A 14,534-nucleotide genomic window follows, 5' to 3' on the forward strand; every position below is an offset into this window, starting at 1 on the left:
CGCAATAATTAATCAGGGTCTTCTTTTCGATGTATTTCTGAACAGGAGGCTGCTGGAGGTTCCTTGGGAAGGAAACATCATTGTGATGCCAGGAGTAACTCTATTGGGTAGTTATGTAGAGGAGACTTGCTTACTGTAGTATTTCTTTGCTTTTGTTGCTGTATTAATGTATAAATGTATGTAATTATCAATGTATAAATGTGATTTCCTTTGCCTTGCTTTGAGAGCAACGATCGTCAGATTGCAGAGTTGGTATTTCATTCACGTACATTAATTATTATGTTTCATAGTGGGATTTTCATTTCCTTTGTTCATTTTTCTGCTTTACAAGTGGGCTCTCTCTCTCTCTCTCTCTCTCTCTCTCTCTCTCTGAGCCTTTAGTTACCTACAGTTCTAAAGGTACTACTATTGGTTTTATCCCCCAGTTGAAGTTAACCCGATTATCGGCCCAATAATGATACTGGGGAGAGTGAAAGGCCTTGATTGAGGTCCTGTGGCTGTCGAATTCAGGCGAAAGTTTCAGGGTATATATGTCTCATTGCCAGATCAGTTTTGTATTCAGAGAAAGTGCAGTTGTATCAGTGGGTATGTGAACTGTGATGTTACCTATTGTATTCAGGGAACATACAGCTGTATTAGAATTAAATTTAAATTTAGGCATTAACAGTATTTACCTCAATGTGAAGGTCTGGCATCAACTTCTTGAACAGAGTTTTTGAAACAATGAGTCCCCGATCCCGAAAGACAAAGGGTTCCATATGGTTGTTTGGTCAGGTCCGCAGATACCAGAAACCAGTCAACCGAGGATCTGTGATAATAATTGCAGGAGGAAGAAGGCGCAAAAATGCTGTTCACCAGAGAAGAACTTTTTAAGGAGTTCTGAAAAGGTTTTTGTCATTCAAAGGCCTCAGTTTCTTCCAGAGAATCCATTGTGGGCCTTTTTGTTCTCACCGGCACTGGATTCAGTTAACCCCCTTTATTTCAGCTTATTTGATTTTTGTGGAATTCGCTTTAACATTTTATTTGTTTATATACAGAATTTAACATAAGGCTTCATGTCCTCGTGGAATCTGGCGCGAGTTTACTCTCAGGGAGAGAGACTCGGAACCAGATCTGAATCGAGGCTTTGATTTTGTCCTTCGGAAATGACTTTCGCTCTTTCACAATTTCCAATCATTGGTTACTCCTCATTCCAGTTTTCACTTTGAGGAACCGAAAAGTGGGGTTTGGGAAAGTGGGGAGGGAGCCAAGCCCCAGATTGGCATGGGTAGTTAGATTAGGCAATTCTACAAATTTTTTACTTTAGTGCTAATTGATAGTTGCAAAATAGGTCCTGTTTCTCCTTTGAGGGATTTATTTTTTGATAGGGGATGGCTTTTGGACCAATGTCCTGGAGATTTCGATTTGCATTTCATTGTTATCGTATTCTGTTGTTATTCCATCTTATTTATATCTTATAATTTGTCTAAATTGGTATGTGGATTTTTCCATAACATGAAATACTTTTACCTTCCGCTTTTATTTGTCGTAGTTCTTTGGGAAATCATTCATATATTGCTATTGAAATGTCAAGATCTCTTTTGGAAAATATCCTTATAGGCAAGATAGTGGTTTTCTGTTCAGTGAAATATAGGACATGTGTCTGGCCAGTATTTGAACACCTGACACAAATTCCTTTGACTATGTGTGAGAGCGAGAGACTAGCGCCCTCATCCTCCAGGTTGATAAGGTTCTGAAGTTAATTAGCTATTATGTTTCAGAAATTTTCTTATTCTGAGGTGAAAAACATCGGTATTGTATACCGTTTGTTTTTCATTTTGTGCATTATTCAGGATGTGGAGGACTGAATTTTCTCTGTTGCCAAATTCTTCAGTGTGTGTGTGTGTGTGTGAGAGAGAGAGAGAGAGAGAGAGAGAGAGAGAGAGAGAGAGAGAGAGAGAGAGGTGGTTGGTGGAACGGTAGTTTGTGATAGAAACAACTGTGAGTGTAATTGAGGTAGTTGTTTATTTTTGTTTGTTTTTGTAGTTTAGTACTATAGCGAATGTTTCGAGTGAGTGCTCTTTTTGGTTCTGGCTGCAGCAGAAGTGAATGTGTTTTCGGCTGCCTGGACTATTTAGATGTTTTTGGATTATCTCTGTCTTGATTTTGACAGTCAGTACTTTTGTTTTTTAGTGTGGATGTGAGTGATAAGATTGGGTTATAATTTATTTAGTTAGTTTTGAATGATAGTGGTGATTGACGTTTCTTTACAGGACTGCAGTTCCTCCTTAACCTTCCTCTATCTACATTACTCCCCACATAAGCTGTAGAGAGGGAATTGTCCTCTTATCTCCCGGTATTGCACTAGATTGCAGACTATTGCGTGGAATTGGATTACGGATTGGATTGTTCTTGGAGGATTGTACGATTGATTGATGTTGACGACTCGGAACGAACCTTGATTGTGGAAGATTGTGACCAAGGATATAAGATTGATATTGATGACGACGACTATGGCTGGACCTTTGAATTGGTAGCGGAATCGTTCTTGGAGGATTGATATTCCTGAAGTTGACGACTGGAACGAATTTGGATTGAGAGATTGACTGCGGATCATACTGATTGGCATAAAAGTACCAGAGAGAGAGAGTATTCTCTTAATATCATTTTTCTCAATAAAAATGAGATAAGTTTGCGCAACTCTAAGGAACAGACCAATGTAAACCCATTTATGTCACCTGAGTATTCTCTTATATCATTTTTCTCAATAAAAAAAAAGATAATTTTGCGCAACTCTAAGGAACAGACCAATGTAAACCCATTTATGTCACCTGAGTATTCTCTTAATATCATCAATCAAAAAAAAAGATAATTTTGCGCAACTCTAAGGAACAGACCAATGTAAACCCATTTATGTCACCTGAGTATTCTCTTAATATCATTTTTCTCAATAAAAAGTTCTTTTATGCCAAGACAAAGGAATCCTCCCTTCCCCTCCCCCATCAGTCTGTTCCCCTTTTGATCACCTGCAATCAGGCTCTGTTTGATGTCCTCCAGTCATGAGCCAACTCCAAAACACTCGGCCAAGACTCCGACCTCTGTCAGTGTTATTGAGAGAGAGAGAGAGAGAGAGAGAGAGAGAGAGAGAGAGAGAGAGAGAGAGATTTCTGGTTGCTTATCGGGTTAATTTGGTGCTGTGGAAGGTGAGGGAGCCTCGTCCCTTATTCCTTCACCCTTAATTGTCCTCTGCTGTTTCTGTTCTCGTTCTTTCGGTTTTAAGGTCCGGAAGGCCTTGAGTTCATTGCAAGTGGTCATTCAAGCCATGAAAATGATGAGATGGTTTGTGTTGCAGACATATTGACTAGTGTTGCATACCTGTTGACAAGCGTTGCATACATGTTGACAAGTGTTGCAGACATGTTGGTAAGCGTACCTGACATGCAGTGAAATGTTGCAGACATGGTTACAAGTGTTGCAGATGTGATGACAGGTGTTTCTGACATGCTTTCTGGTGTTGCTGACATGTTTTTGTCTTATCACATCTGTAACTCTTGATGAATTGGGTTTTTTCAGGAATCTCCCGATGTTTTCAAAGTTAGTCTTCACTGAGTGTTTAATCTGTCTGTCATCAGTACCTGGAGTCTGAGGTTTGGTTAGGCCAGGTAAAACAGGAAATATATATCACAGTTTTAGGTGTTCTTAATTATTTACTCTTTTATCTAGCTTCATAATTGTAGTCTCTCTCTCTCTCTCTCTCTCTCTCTCTCTCTCTCTCTCTCTCTCTCTCTTTGGGTAGAAATGTTTCCCTTCTCTTTTTCGGAACAGGAATTTTGTGGAACCCTGCTCTGGTAAACAAATGGGCCAGAAGTAATTACCTTGTAGACTTCCTCACTTTCATAGAGCCCCATTTACTACCTGGGCTATTTTCCACGACACCTAACTCTCTCTCTCTCTCTCTCTCTCTCTCTCTCTCTCTCTCTCTCTCTCTCTCTGAGTAAGATATTTATGCATTCACTAAATGTAAATATCGTATGGAATAAAAAATATTCTTTGTTTAAATTAGATTATTGAAATTAATCTCTTCTCTTAGTGTGTAGCTAATGGTCTTCTGCACGAAATTGGTGTGCAAGTGACAATATTTTCCTTGAAAGACGACAGAGAGGCCGACGGAAAGGAACGCTCTTTGTCTTCTTATAAAGTTTCGTAATGAAGTTTTCTCAGTAAGATTAGCCTTATGGAGTTACATCACTGGCGACATCATTTTATTCCTTAATTTCTGTCTGCCTTCAGACAAGGAGTCTTCTTACATAACCAGGAAAAGGAAATAATATATCAAAATGGTCATCATTAATTCTCTCGTCACTATTTGACAATACGCGCCTTGAATCCCGTTTTCTATCAACGTCGACTTTATATTCACAGAGGCCTCCAGATCTCGAACTCTGTTGACACATTCTGCTGAAAACGGAAAATATTTCGTTTTCTATTGTCTATTTGTTCCCTCTCCCAAGTGTTGCTTTACTCTCTTATTGCATTTGTGCCTGGACTAAATTGCTGCTTGAGAGAGAGAGAGAGAGAGAGAGAGACCCCGAGAGAGACCTTACAGACCTTACAATTCGTTCGGGTTTTGCCCAAGGTCCGTCAGTGTGAGGCACCTCTAATGTCTACCAGAGAGTTGCTAGTACATCTTCCGGTATATTTTGTTTTGCATCTTCCAATCTTGGATGGTCTGGGATGCAGTTTAGATATTTGTCGAGCTTATTCTTGAACACAATCTACGCTCACTCCTGATATATTCCTCAGATGAGCTGGCAACGCATTGAATAGACGCTGCATTATCGATGCTGGTTGCGTAGTGGATTAATTTCCTGTGTGCTTTGTTCCTTATTTTTCCTGGTATAGTTTTGGGCACTATTAATCTAACCTCTGCTTGCTCTTTCTGATATTTTTAGTTCCATGATGTTTTCTGCTATTCCTTCTATCTGTTTCCATGCCTGAATTATCATGTAGCGTTCTCTTCTCCTTTCTATACTATATAATTTTAAGGATTGTAGTCTTTCCCAATAGTCAAGGTCCTTAACTTCTTCTATTCTAGCTGTAAAGGACTTTTGTACACTCTCTATTTGAGCAATTTCCTTTTGATAGTGTGGGTACCATATCATATTACAATATTCAAAAGTGACTACGAACATAATGTTTTATAAGCATAATCATGTGTTCAGCTTTTCTTGTTTTGAAGTGCCGTAACAACATTCCCACTTTTTTTGCTTTACATTTTGCCAAAAGAATTGCTATTTGATCATTGCATAACATGTTTCTATTCATCATCACACCAAGGTCTTAAATTTAAATGCTTCCTTATTTGTGATTGTCTCATTATTAGGTCCCCTATATGCATATAGCTTTCCTTCTCTGTCTCCATAATTAATTGATTCAAATTTATCAGAGTTAAATACCATCCTATTTACCTCTGCCCAATCATATACTTTGTTAGGTCTCTTTGTAGAGCGTTCCTATCTTCATCACAAGTAATTTCTCTACTTATTCTATTGTATCATCAGCGAAACTACTCACTACCGAATCCTAACATTACTGTCGATGTCTTCAATCATAACAAACAGTATTGCAGCTAACACCATACCTTGTGGTACACCGGATATTACCTTGGCTTCATCCGATTGCTCATCGTTTGCAATAACTATCTGTTTTTCTGTTGTGTAAAAATTCTTTTACCCATCTTCCTACTTTATCCACGATATTGTGTTTTCTAATTTTCTTCGCTAATATATTATGGTCTACTTTGTCAAAAGCTTTGTGCTGGAGATCGGGGTTTTGTGAAGATACCACTTGCTAATTAAAGTTAAGTTCTGAGAGAAAGCCGCATTAAAATTCTTTATTTATAATGATTTTAAGAAAGATTTGAGAACCAAGTCGAAATGTATGCTACGTATAATTCCAAACGTTGTGTCGGGAGAAATTCTCCTCGCATCGTAAGCTCAACTTAGGCAAATGTTTGACAGATACGTAATACGGTTCGTATAATATGTTTTTCTTCAAGTGAGGAAACTGAAGCTGTTTGTTCTTCCCTTGTTCCTCCTCCTCTTCCTCCCTCCTCCTCCTCCTCCTCCTGTTTCTCTAATCATAAACAAAGAGGGAAGACGCCAAAATCAGCGTGGCAAATATTTTCTTGTGTCGCCTCATTTGGATGAGAACCAGCTTCCATTTCTTTCTTTAACATTTGAAGTCTTTTATTTTCGTGTATGAAGATGAAAGTAATTGTCCGCGTAGTAAGGGCGGTGCCATCATTGCACCTCACACGGTGCACTGTATGCATTAATGAAGGTTATTTGTAGCGCCCATCGCCCCAAGCTGCAACACCTTTCATTCCTTTTGCTGTACCTCCGTTTTATATTCTCTTCTTCTATCTTGCTTTCCACCCTCTCCTAACAAATGTTTCATAGTGCAATTGCGAGGCCTTCCTCCTGTCACACCTTCCTACTTGTTCACTCTCAATTTTTCTTTCAGCACTGAATGACCTCATAAGTCCCAGCACTTGGCCTTGGGCCCTAAATTTTATATTCCTTTCAATGTGGTCCGTAAGAAAAGAAAATTCAGGCGTTGCTGAAAGCAGTCGTGGTTCACAGCTTGTCCTGGCATAGATATTTTTTATTCGCTCATTACTTATTGAGTGTTGGGTGCGATGACTTCTTATTTAGAATCTTCTGTAGTTAGGAAGAACCATATTTCTATTTGTGGTTATCCTTTGCGACTGTTTTTATTTCCTACGTTTGTTTCTCGCCAGTGAAAGAAGCAAACTGCAACTGTCTTTATTTAAATCCAAACGAAGTCCAAATTCCTGTAACCCCAAAAGCGGAAAGGAAGCAGAGTAACCAAACAAGCACACAGCTCCTTTCCTTCTCTCCCCATCGGGCAGATCCTCCGAAGAGTCGACCAATAGGAATATTTTGTGCTTGATGAAAGCAGGATCTCATTGGGAGCCCCGAATGATTCTTCATCGGGGCTGGGCAGTGTTTGGATATGTCCCCATTTGGCTTGTCACTTGATTTCAATACATTTGCATAGAGATGAGAAGCTGCCACTGACTGATAATAAGTGACCGTTTGGATGAGATACGATTTTTTTTTCATAATTACCCGATTCAATTTGTTTACTCTCTCTCTCTCTCTCTCCTCTCGTCATCTCTCTCTCTCTCTCTCTCTCTCTCTCTCTCTCTCTCTCCTCATATCTTGGTAGCTATTTAACAAGGATGTTTATTAGAGGAAAAGAGAGGGAGTTATATTAATAAGTTTTGTATTGCAATGGAAGTATAAGTGTTTAGCAAAGAAGCCATATAGTTATAGTTGGGGAAAATAGTGTTTATCCCAATAAAGTTCATTAATGAATGAGATATTGTTTCAAGGGGCAATGAGACACTTTACATGAACCTTATAACTTAAATGAAAAATTCCAATGTCTGCACCTTTCCCTCTTGTCTGGTAGTGTTGATATTTTATTGATAGTTTTTAGATATTTGTATTCTGGACTAGAAGTCAATGTAGCCTTCCTTCCTTCACTTGCTACATTGGCCCTTCCTTCACTTGCTACATTGGCCCTCAGGCCTCTTGTTGACTGTTGTTACTCTCAGACACTAAAACATTGAGGTCTTTTTTGAAAGTGACACATTCCAGGATGTGACGAGTATGAAATGAAAGGTGTTTGAGGATTCAAAATTGATCATTATAATTTCTCAAATGTTGGCGGCCTTAGTTCAGTAATACTTGCAAATGTGGACTAGAATGATATTTGTTTTTGTTGTTTCAGGTGAGTGACGAGTAGTAGGAGAACGTCGCCGCTAAGGGTAAGGAAATATTGTGGATTCATTCCTGATCATTTTGGACGACAGTTCTCCGGAAAATGAAAACGGATGATGTTTTGGAAGCTTTCCAGTTGTTCTTGAATTCATTTATGTACATATCTAGCTAGATAGAAGTTCAGTGTGAATGACGGGAGATCGATTCTAATACTATATAATTATAGGGGAAGACGTTAGGTGCTATATATATATATATATATATATATATATATATATATATATATATCTATATATATATATATATATATAAAGGTTTGCTATTTGAACAGGACAGAACCTTAATTAACACTTGAAGTGGCGTCTGTTATCACAGTTGAAACTTTCAAGACGATGTCAGTTAGGCAGCGTCCACGCTACAGTCAAACGTCATCAACAAGTCGCCAACTTATCAGACTGGTCAGCAGTTTTATGACATGCATATCTCCATCAGGTCAGCAACTTATGACATACACATTTCAAACACGGATGACGAACAAGTCAGCACTGTCATTGGACGACGACACTGGCAGATGCTGGATAATAGTACGAGCTTTCTATTCAACCTGTTTGTGACGTCGTGTGTGATGAGTTTCCGACATATGTTGACGACATTTTTGACTGTATGTAGACGCACCCTTGGATGACAAACTGTCGGGTACCTTCAGTCACTGCATAGGTCAACAGAGGCATCAATGTGTTCTAGTCGAGCGTGCCAATCTCTGCCTAGTCTCGCCCAGTTGAGCCTGGGGGCTGTCCTTTGGTTGGTAGGCGAGAACGTTGGTGGCTAACACACATGAGGGCCATTATATATATATATATATATATATATATATTATATATATATATATATATATATAATATATATATATATATATTTACGTTATAATGTAATTTTGTAATGCAATTATGATTTTGGTAATACAATTAATTCCCCTCAGAAACTGTATCATGTTATAAAATCTGTATTTTTGTGTTCAGATTCCCACATTTAAAGATAACATGTTTAAGTAGTGAGAAATTTCATTTTTTAAACATACATAAGGCAGAGAGAGGAAAAAGTAGCGTAAGGCGCATACAGAGAGACTGCTTCCTCCGAGCAGAAATTGCTGTTACCCATCCACTTGAAAATAGATGAGTTAAGCTAATTTTTTATCGTCCTGCGGCCCCGTGACGAACACAAGGGTACCTATTCATCCACGCAAACGAATGCGTAGGGACCCTCCCACATACGGCGTCAGGTCCTTCGAGAATCTGCCCTACAACAATGTCGTTCCATGTTTACTTGCAATAATTAAAGATTCTATTGCTAGGGAAATCATTTAATATCTCTAATAAATTAACTCTTAGCTCTTTCAATTTGCCAAAAAAGGACTTATTGACTCTTAAGTAGTTAATTGTGAGTTGGAAAATTCCTTAACATAACTGAGACCTTGTTTGCTCATCCAAGGGGCCCCATTTGCCCTGGTACACCTTTTTTCACACCCATAGGACTAGGCATTCAATTCCGAGACTTAGATGCGTGTTTTTAGGGAGTGTAGCATCTCTCTCTCTCTCGTGAGTTTATATATAAATTTGGTCACTCAATATTTGCTAGCTAATTTTTTTTAGTAAATATTTGTGTTGTTTGTGGAATTTGAGCATAGTATTATTATTATTATTTTTGTGAAGGCGCCCACCCAAGATTGTTGAAGATTGAACAGACCTTTTCTTTTTGAGTGAGAAGTTGCATCTGGTTGCAGTATTTTACAAATGTTTTGAAGTGCACTTCGAGGTTTTATTTTACAGCGTTTGGATAAAATTATTATTTTGATTACTTTTTCTTTGCTTTGTTCTTTTGACATGTCCATTTTATATGCTTAAGTTTGTACTGTCAATTGCTTTAGTTGCTTCATATTATTATCATTGTGTGTGCGTTCTCTTTATTTTGTTTAATTAGTTTGAATTATTTTTTTATTGTATAATTGTTTAAGTGTGACACTTGTGAATTAATTTGTATTTAATTAATATTTCATTCCAAAGTATATTTTTCTCCACTTCCTTTCTAATTTGAGCACAAATTTCAACTTTTCCATATCCTTGAAATAATAATTGGCAAACCAACCACTAATCTTCCACGTCTGTGATTCACATGAGAAGAATTTTCTGCGGGATATTGAGGGGCAAATCAACGTCACCAAGTCTCATGGCTCTTCTTGTGCCAAATTTGATCAGAATTTCTACCAACCCGCCCAAGAATTTCACTGCCAAATCCCTATAAAATCTCATATTTCGTACAGTTGGAAATAAATAGCAAATTCTACTCATTGAATGGTTCTATAACGCCCTTACTATGCTTTTCGTTTTTTCATAATGAACACGTCTAGGTCCAAGTATGAAGGATTTGTACTAGGGAGAATTTCCCTCAGATTTAGGGAATTTGAGTTGGCAGAATAATGTCAAATTAATACATTTTTGCCAAATTTGGTGACTTAATAGGAAAAAACTCTATACCAACGATATATGTATGTATTCAAACTTATTTCCTTTGTGACTGCCAGTTTTGAGCTCTATGTTGCTAACTTACCAAATCATTGTTTTTTCTCTTCCAAATACTCATTTCAACGCCAAAAATCGCCAATGTTGCGGTGAAAACTGCCCCCCCTTGGGTAACCTGTAATGTCAACAAACTTTGTCTTATATCTCGTTACTTACAAGGACAGTAAATAGCATGAGATTGTTTACATTCCTTATATACCTGTTCACTTGCTCGTTCTTTTATATACTTTTTGCCTTAAATAATTTTCTTCGACCTTATTTGTATTTATTGGGAAAATTAAAACTCTGGTGACAGTACTTTTGGCATAAGACCTCGACTTGATGATGAATTCTCTCTCTCTCTCTCTCTCGCTCTCTCTCTCTCTCTCATCTCTCTCTCTCTCTCTCTCTCTCTCTCTCTCTTTTATCTTGAGGCTAACCTGATGATCTCCCATCCCACCTTTCCGTTCTCTTCCATTGGACAGCAAAGAGAACATTTAACCAAACGGCTTCGAAAAACGTCTTATCAATCCAAGTCACTTCCACAAAGGGTTAACCTTCCTCAATTCAAAAGGGTTTTGGTAGAGTTCTCCCATTATGTTGAAATATTGGAGTTTGGAACACGAAAAAGCGAACAAGAGTACTCGGCCAATCGCTCAATTTTCTGAGGAACCCAGTTACGCGACTTTCCTGAAGAGAAGGACTCACAAAAGGAGTTTCCTTGGGACGCCCTGGCCTTCAGGGATTTCCCCTAAGTTTAAGAGTCCCACTGTTAGGATTCCTTGTGGTCCAGTGGTTATGCTGATTATATGAAATACTAAGCATCAGATGGTCCAAAAGGAGTTTTTTTTGGGAATGTGTGGCTAAGTTTACTACTGAGAGAGAGAGAGAGAGAGAGAGAGGAGAGAGAGAGAGAGAGAGAGAGAGAGAGAGAGAGAGAGGGAGGCTTTGGGATGATTGCCAGAAAGAATGTGATGCATCAGCCTCTTACAGAGTATAGACTATACTGGTATTTTCTGTCTGGTACAAGAAAAAGTGAAGTGATTTCCAAAGCCACATTTTACAACTAAATACCCCCTGTGCTTCCTTGAAGGTGATCTACAACTATTGGCAAAAGCTTTTGGATATTCGTGGGAAACTCAATCCTTCAAATGCAACCTTGGACATACGAGTACTATTATACTAACTAACATGTACCCTTTAATAACTCTGGAAAATAAATAGAAAAAAATATGAGAAAATATGAAGATATATTTTCTTAAATAGGCATCCCATAAAATACCTCAACGAAACGCACATTTTAACTTTAGTAATGAGCAACATATTTTAACCTCAGTAAATGACAAATGACTGCGTCCTTGTCACACACTTATTGACAGATATCCTATTCGATTTGAATAGTACACTCAAGGACCCCGAATCCTTCCTCTAAATCCAAATAAGACCTGGAATGAAATGGGACTTCGAAGGATTATCTCAAGATAATTATGACTGGGGTTCCTTCATCACATTTACTCCTTTCCCTCATCGCTCCCACCAAGTCATTCTGTAAGATGAATTGTCAGGGCTTTGGGTGTGTGTGTGTGGGTGTGTGTGTGTGTGTGTGTGTGTGTGTGTGTGTGTAAAATGATTTATGTCGACTAGAGAGAGAAAAGATAAATAGAAGAATCTCGAGCAATTGTTCCTTATTCCTGAGAACTTGCCTGAAGAGAAAAGAAGTATCACAGATTCAGTCTTGATGAAAAGATATTATCTGCGAACGATGCCTTTAATTTCTATGGATCTATATATATATATATATAATATATATATAGGTATAATATATATATATATATATATATATATATATATATAGATATATATATAGGATATATATATATATATATATATATATATATATATATATATATATATATATATATATATATATATATATATATATATATTATATATATATATATATATTTATATATATATATATATATATATATATATATTTATATATATATATATATATATATATATATATATATATATATATATATATATATATATATATATATATATATATATATATATATATATATATATATATATATATATATGTATATCTATATATATATATATCTATATATATATCTATATATATATATATATAGATATTATATATATATATATATATATATATATATATATATATATATATAAACTGATGTACAATCTCAGTTCTCCAAAAATAATTGAAATTGACAACTGTGCCTCTTCTCGTAGTTGAAATAAACTGCAAATCCCGACGTAACTGGAAATAAAAAAGAGAGAAAAATTAGGAAACCGAATAACACCTCATTTAGGAAGTAAAACATCAGGTTATGAACAGATTCTGTTCAAACCTTCTCCGGAATTTATCTTTGAAGATCAAACTTTTTTAAAATTCAAAACTTAAAATAATTTAATTATTTTGACTGGCGTGGAAAATTCGGCATGAAAGGAGAGAAGAGAGGGAAGGAGATAAAAAGAGAAATTAGAGAAAGAATGGGAAATGGAGGTTAGGAAGGACACATGCAAATAGATAGAGAGAGAGAGAGAGAGAGAGAGTTACAAGGAGTTACAAGGATTAGGATGTCTCAAAGACTTGTTTAGTCCATCCAAGGAGACATCATGTGCTCACTTATTTCTGGGAGCAGGTTTTACTGTTCATTCACAGTATCCTTCTAATGATTTTGTCAAGCTTTCTTTTAACTCTTCCACACTGTTGCTGTTTACAACTTCTAGTGGCAGGTTATTCCATGTGTCACAAATCTTGTATGTAAAGAAGTTCCCGCAATGAGATGTGTTGTATCTCTTCAACTCAGCTCTAGAGAGATGCTCTACCATTAATGTTTAAAGTGGCTGTCAAAACAAAATTTGGTCATAAAAATATAGAGAGAGAGAGGAGAATCTTCGATATCAGCTTCCTAACCAAACCTACTACAGAAGGTTGGAGGGCAATCAAGTTACATTTCAAAGAACGAGAAAAAAAGATATGAAGATAAATCGTTTTGAAGGCCACTAAGACACACAAAATAGGAAACATCCAGAAACGACTAAAACAAGAAAACAAATATAAGAGACAAATGAAAACAGAGAAACAATACAGCAAGGACATAAAACGAAAACAAAAAATATGGTAAATTGTACTTTACACTGCGCACCGATTCTAGGGACCTCACTAAAGTCTGTCAGCTCCATCACAAAAATCAAATTAATCAGCGCGCGCGCACACACACACACACACACACACAAAGAGATCTTAAATGGAAAAAGGTAAATGTGATAAGATTAGGGACGAGAGGAAATGCAAAAGCTTAAGAAGGGTGGAACCCTCCAGAGAGAGAGAGAGAGAGAGAGAGACCCCTCCCAACCAATCTCTCTTTCCCCTTTCAATCCCGTCTCTATGTCCTTTTCAATATGGGTTTTAATATTGGTGGTGCTGCTCCCCATAGAACAGCCCCATTGCTACTACCACCACCACTCCAGTTTCTAACACAACAAATTGGATTTAGTCTCATCTCATCATAGTTCCATCCTATTTCCCTTTGCCCTTTTTCCATTCTCCCTCCACGTCAGCACATTCATTTGTGGCTTATCTTAAAAGGAATATTGGTATTCTAATCAGACTGAACAATCCCATCGTGTTTTTATCTTATTTTAGATTCTATAGTGACATGTTTTCAGTCTCAATACAGAGTTGAAAACATACTTTTATTTTGTCATTTAACCACACATGTCATCTTAACTCTTCAATTTCTTCTCATGTTTTTGAATAATCTTGTCTCCACAAAGCCTAAAATCCAAATGAAGAAACAAATGAAGAAATTCTGACATCCTGGGCAGGATTCGAACCCACATTTGGTATGTCAGGATGAGGTCGCGTTAACCCTCCTGATTCCACCCACTGATCGGATAACTAGAACAGTAATCCCCAAGGGTCCAAGATTTTGAACTTCATTTTGTTCTTGTTCTTCGCCTCTATCCCTAAGGTATGGGGTCGGTTGCCTAGATGCTTCTTCTCCAGCTACTTTCGGTCAAAGGCCTCTTCCCCCGCTAGATTCTTCTTCTCCAGATCCTCCCTCACTTCGTCAGGCCATCTGATCCTTCTCCTCCCAAGCTCTCTTCTCACCACATACCCAACCATTCCAGTCTTATCAAG

Source organism: Macrobrachium nipponense, chromosome 25 (assembly GCF_015104395.2).
Source record: "Macrobrachium nipponense isolate FS-2020 chromosome 25, ASM1510439v2, whole genome shotgun sequence".
NCBI lineage: Eukaryota > Metazoa > Arthropoda > Malacostraca > Decapoda > Palaemonidae > Macrobrachium > Macrobrachium nipponense.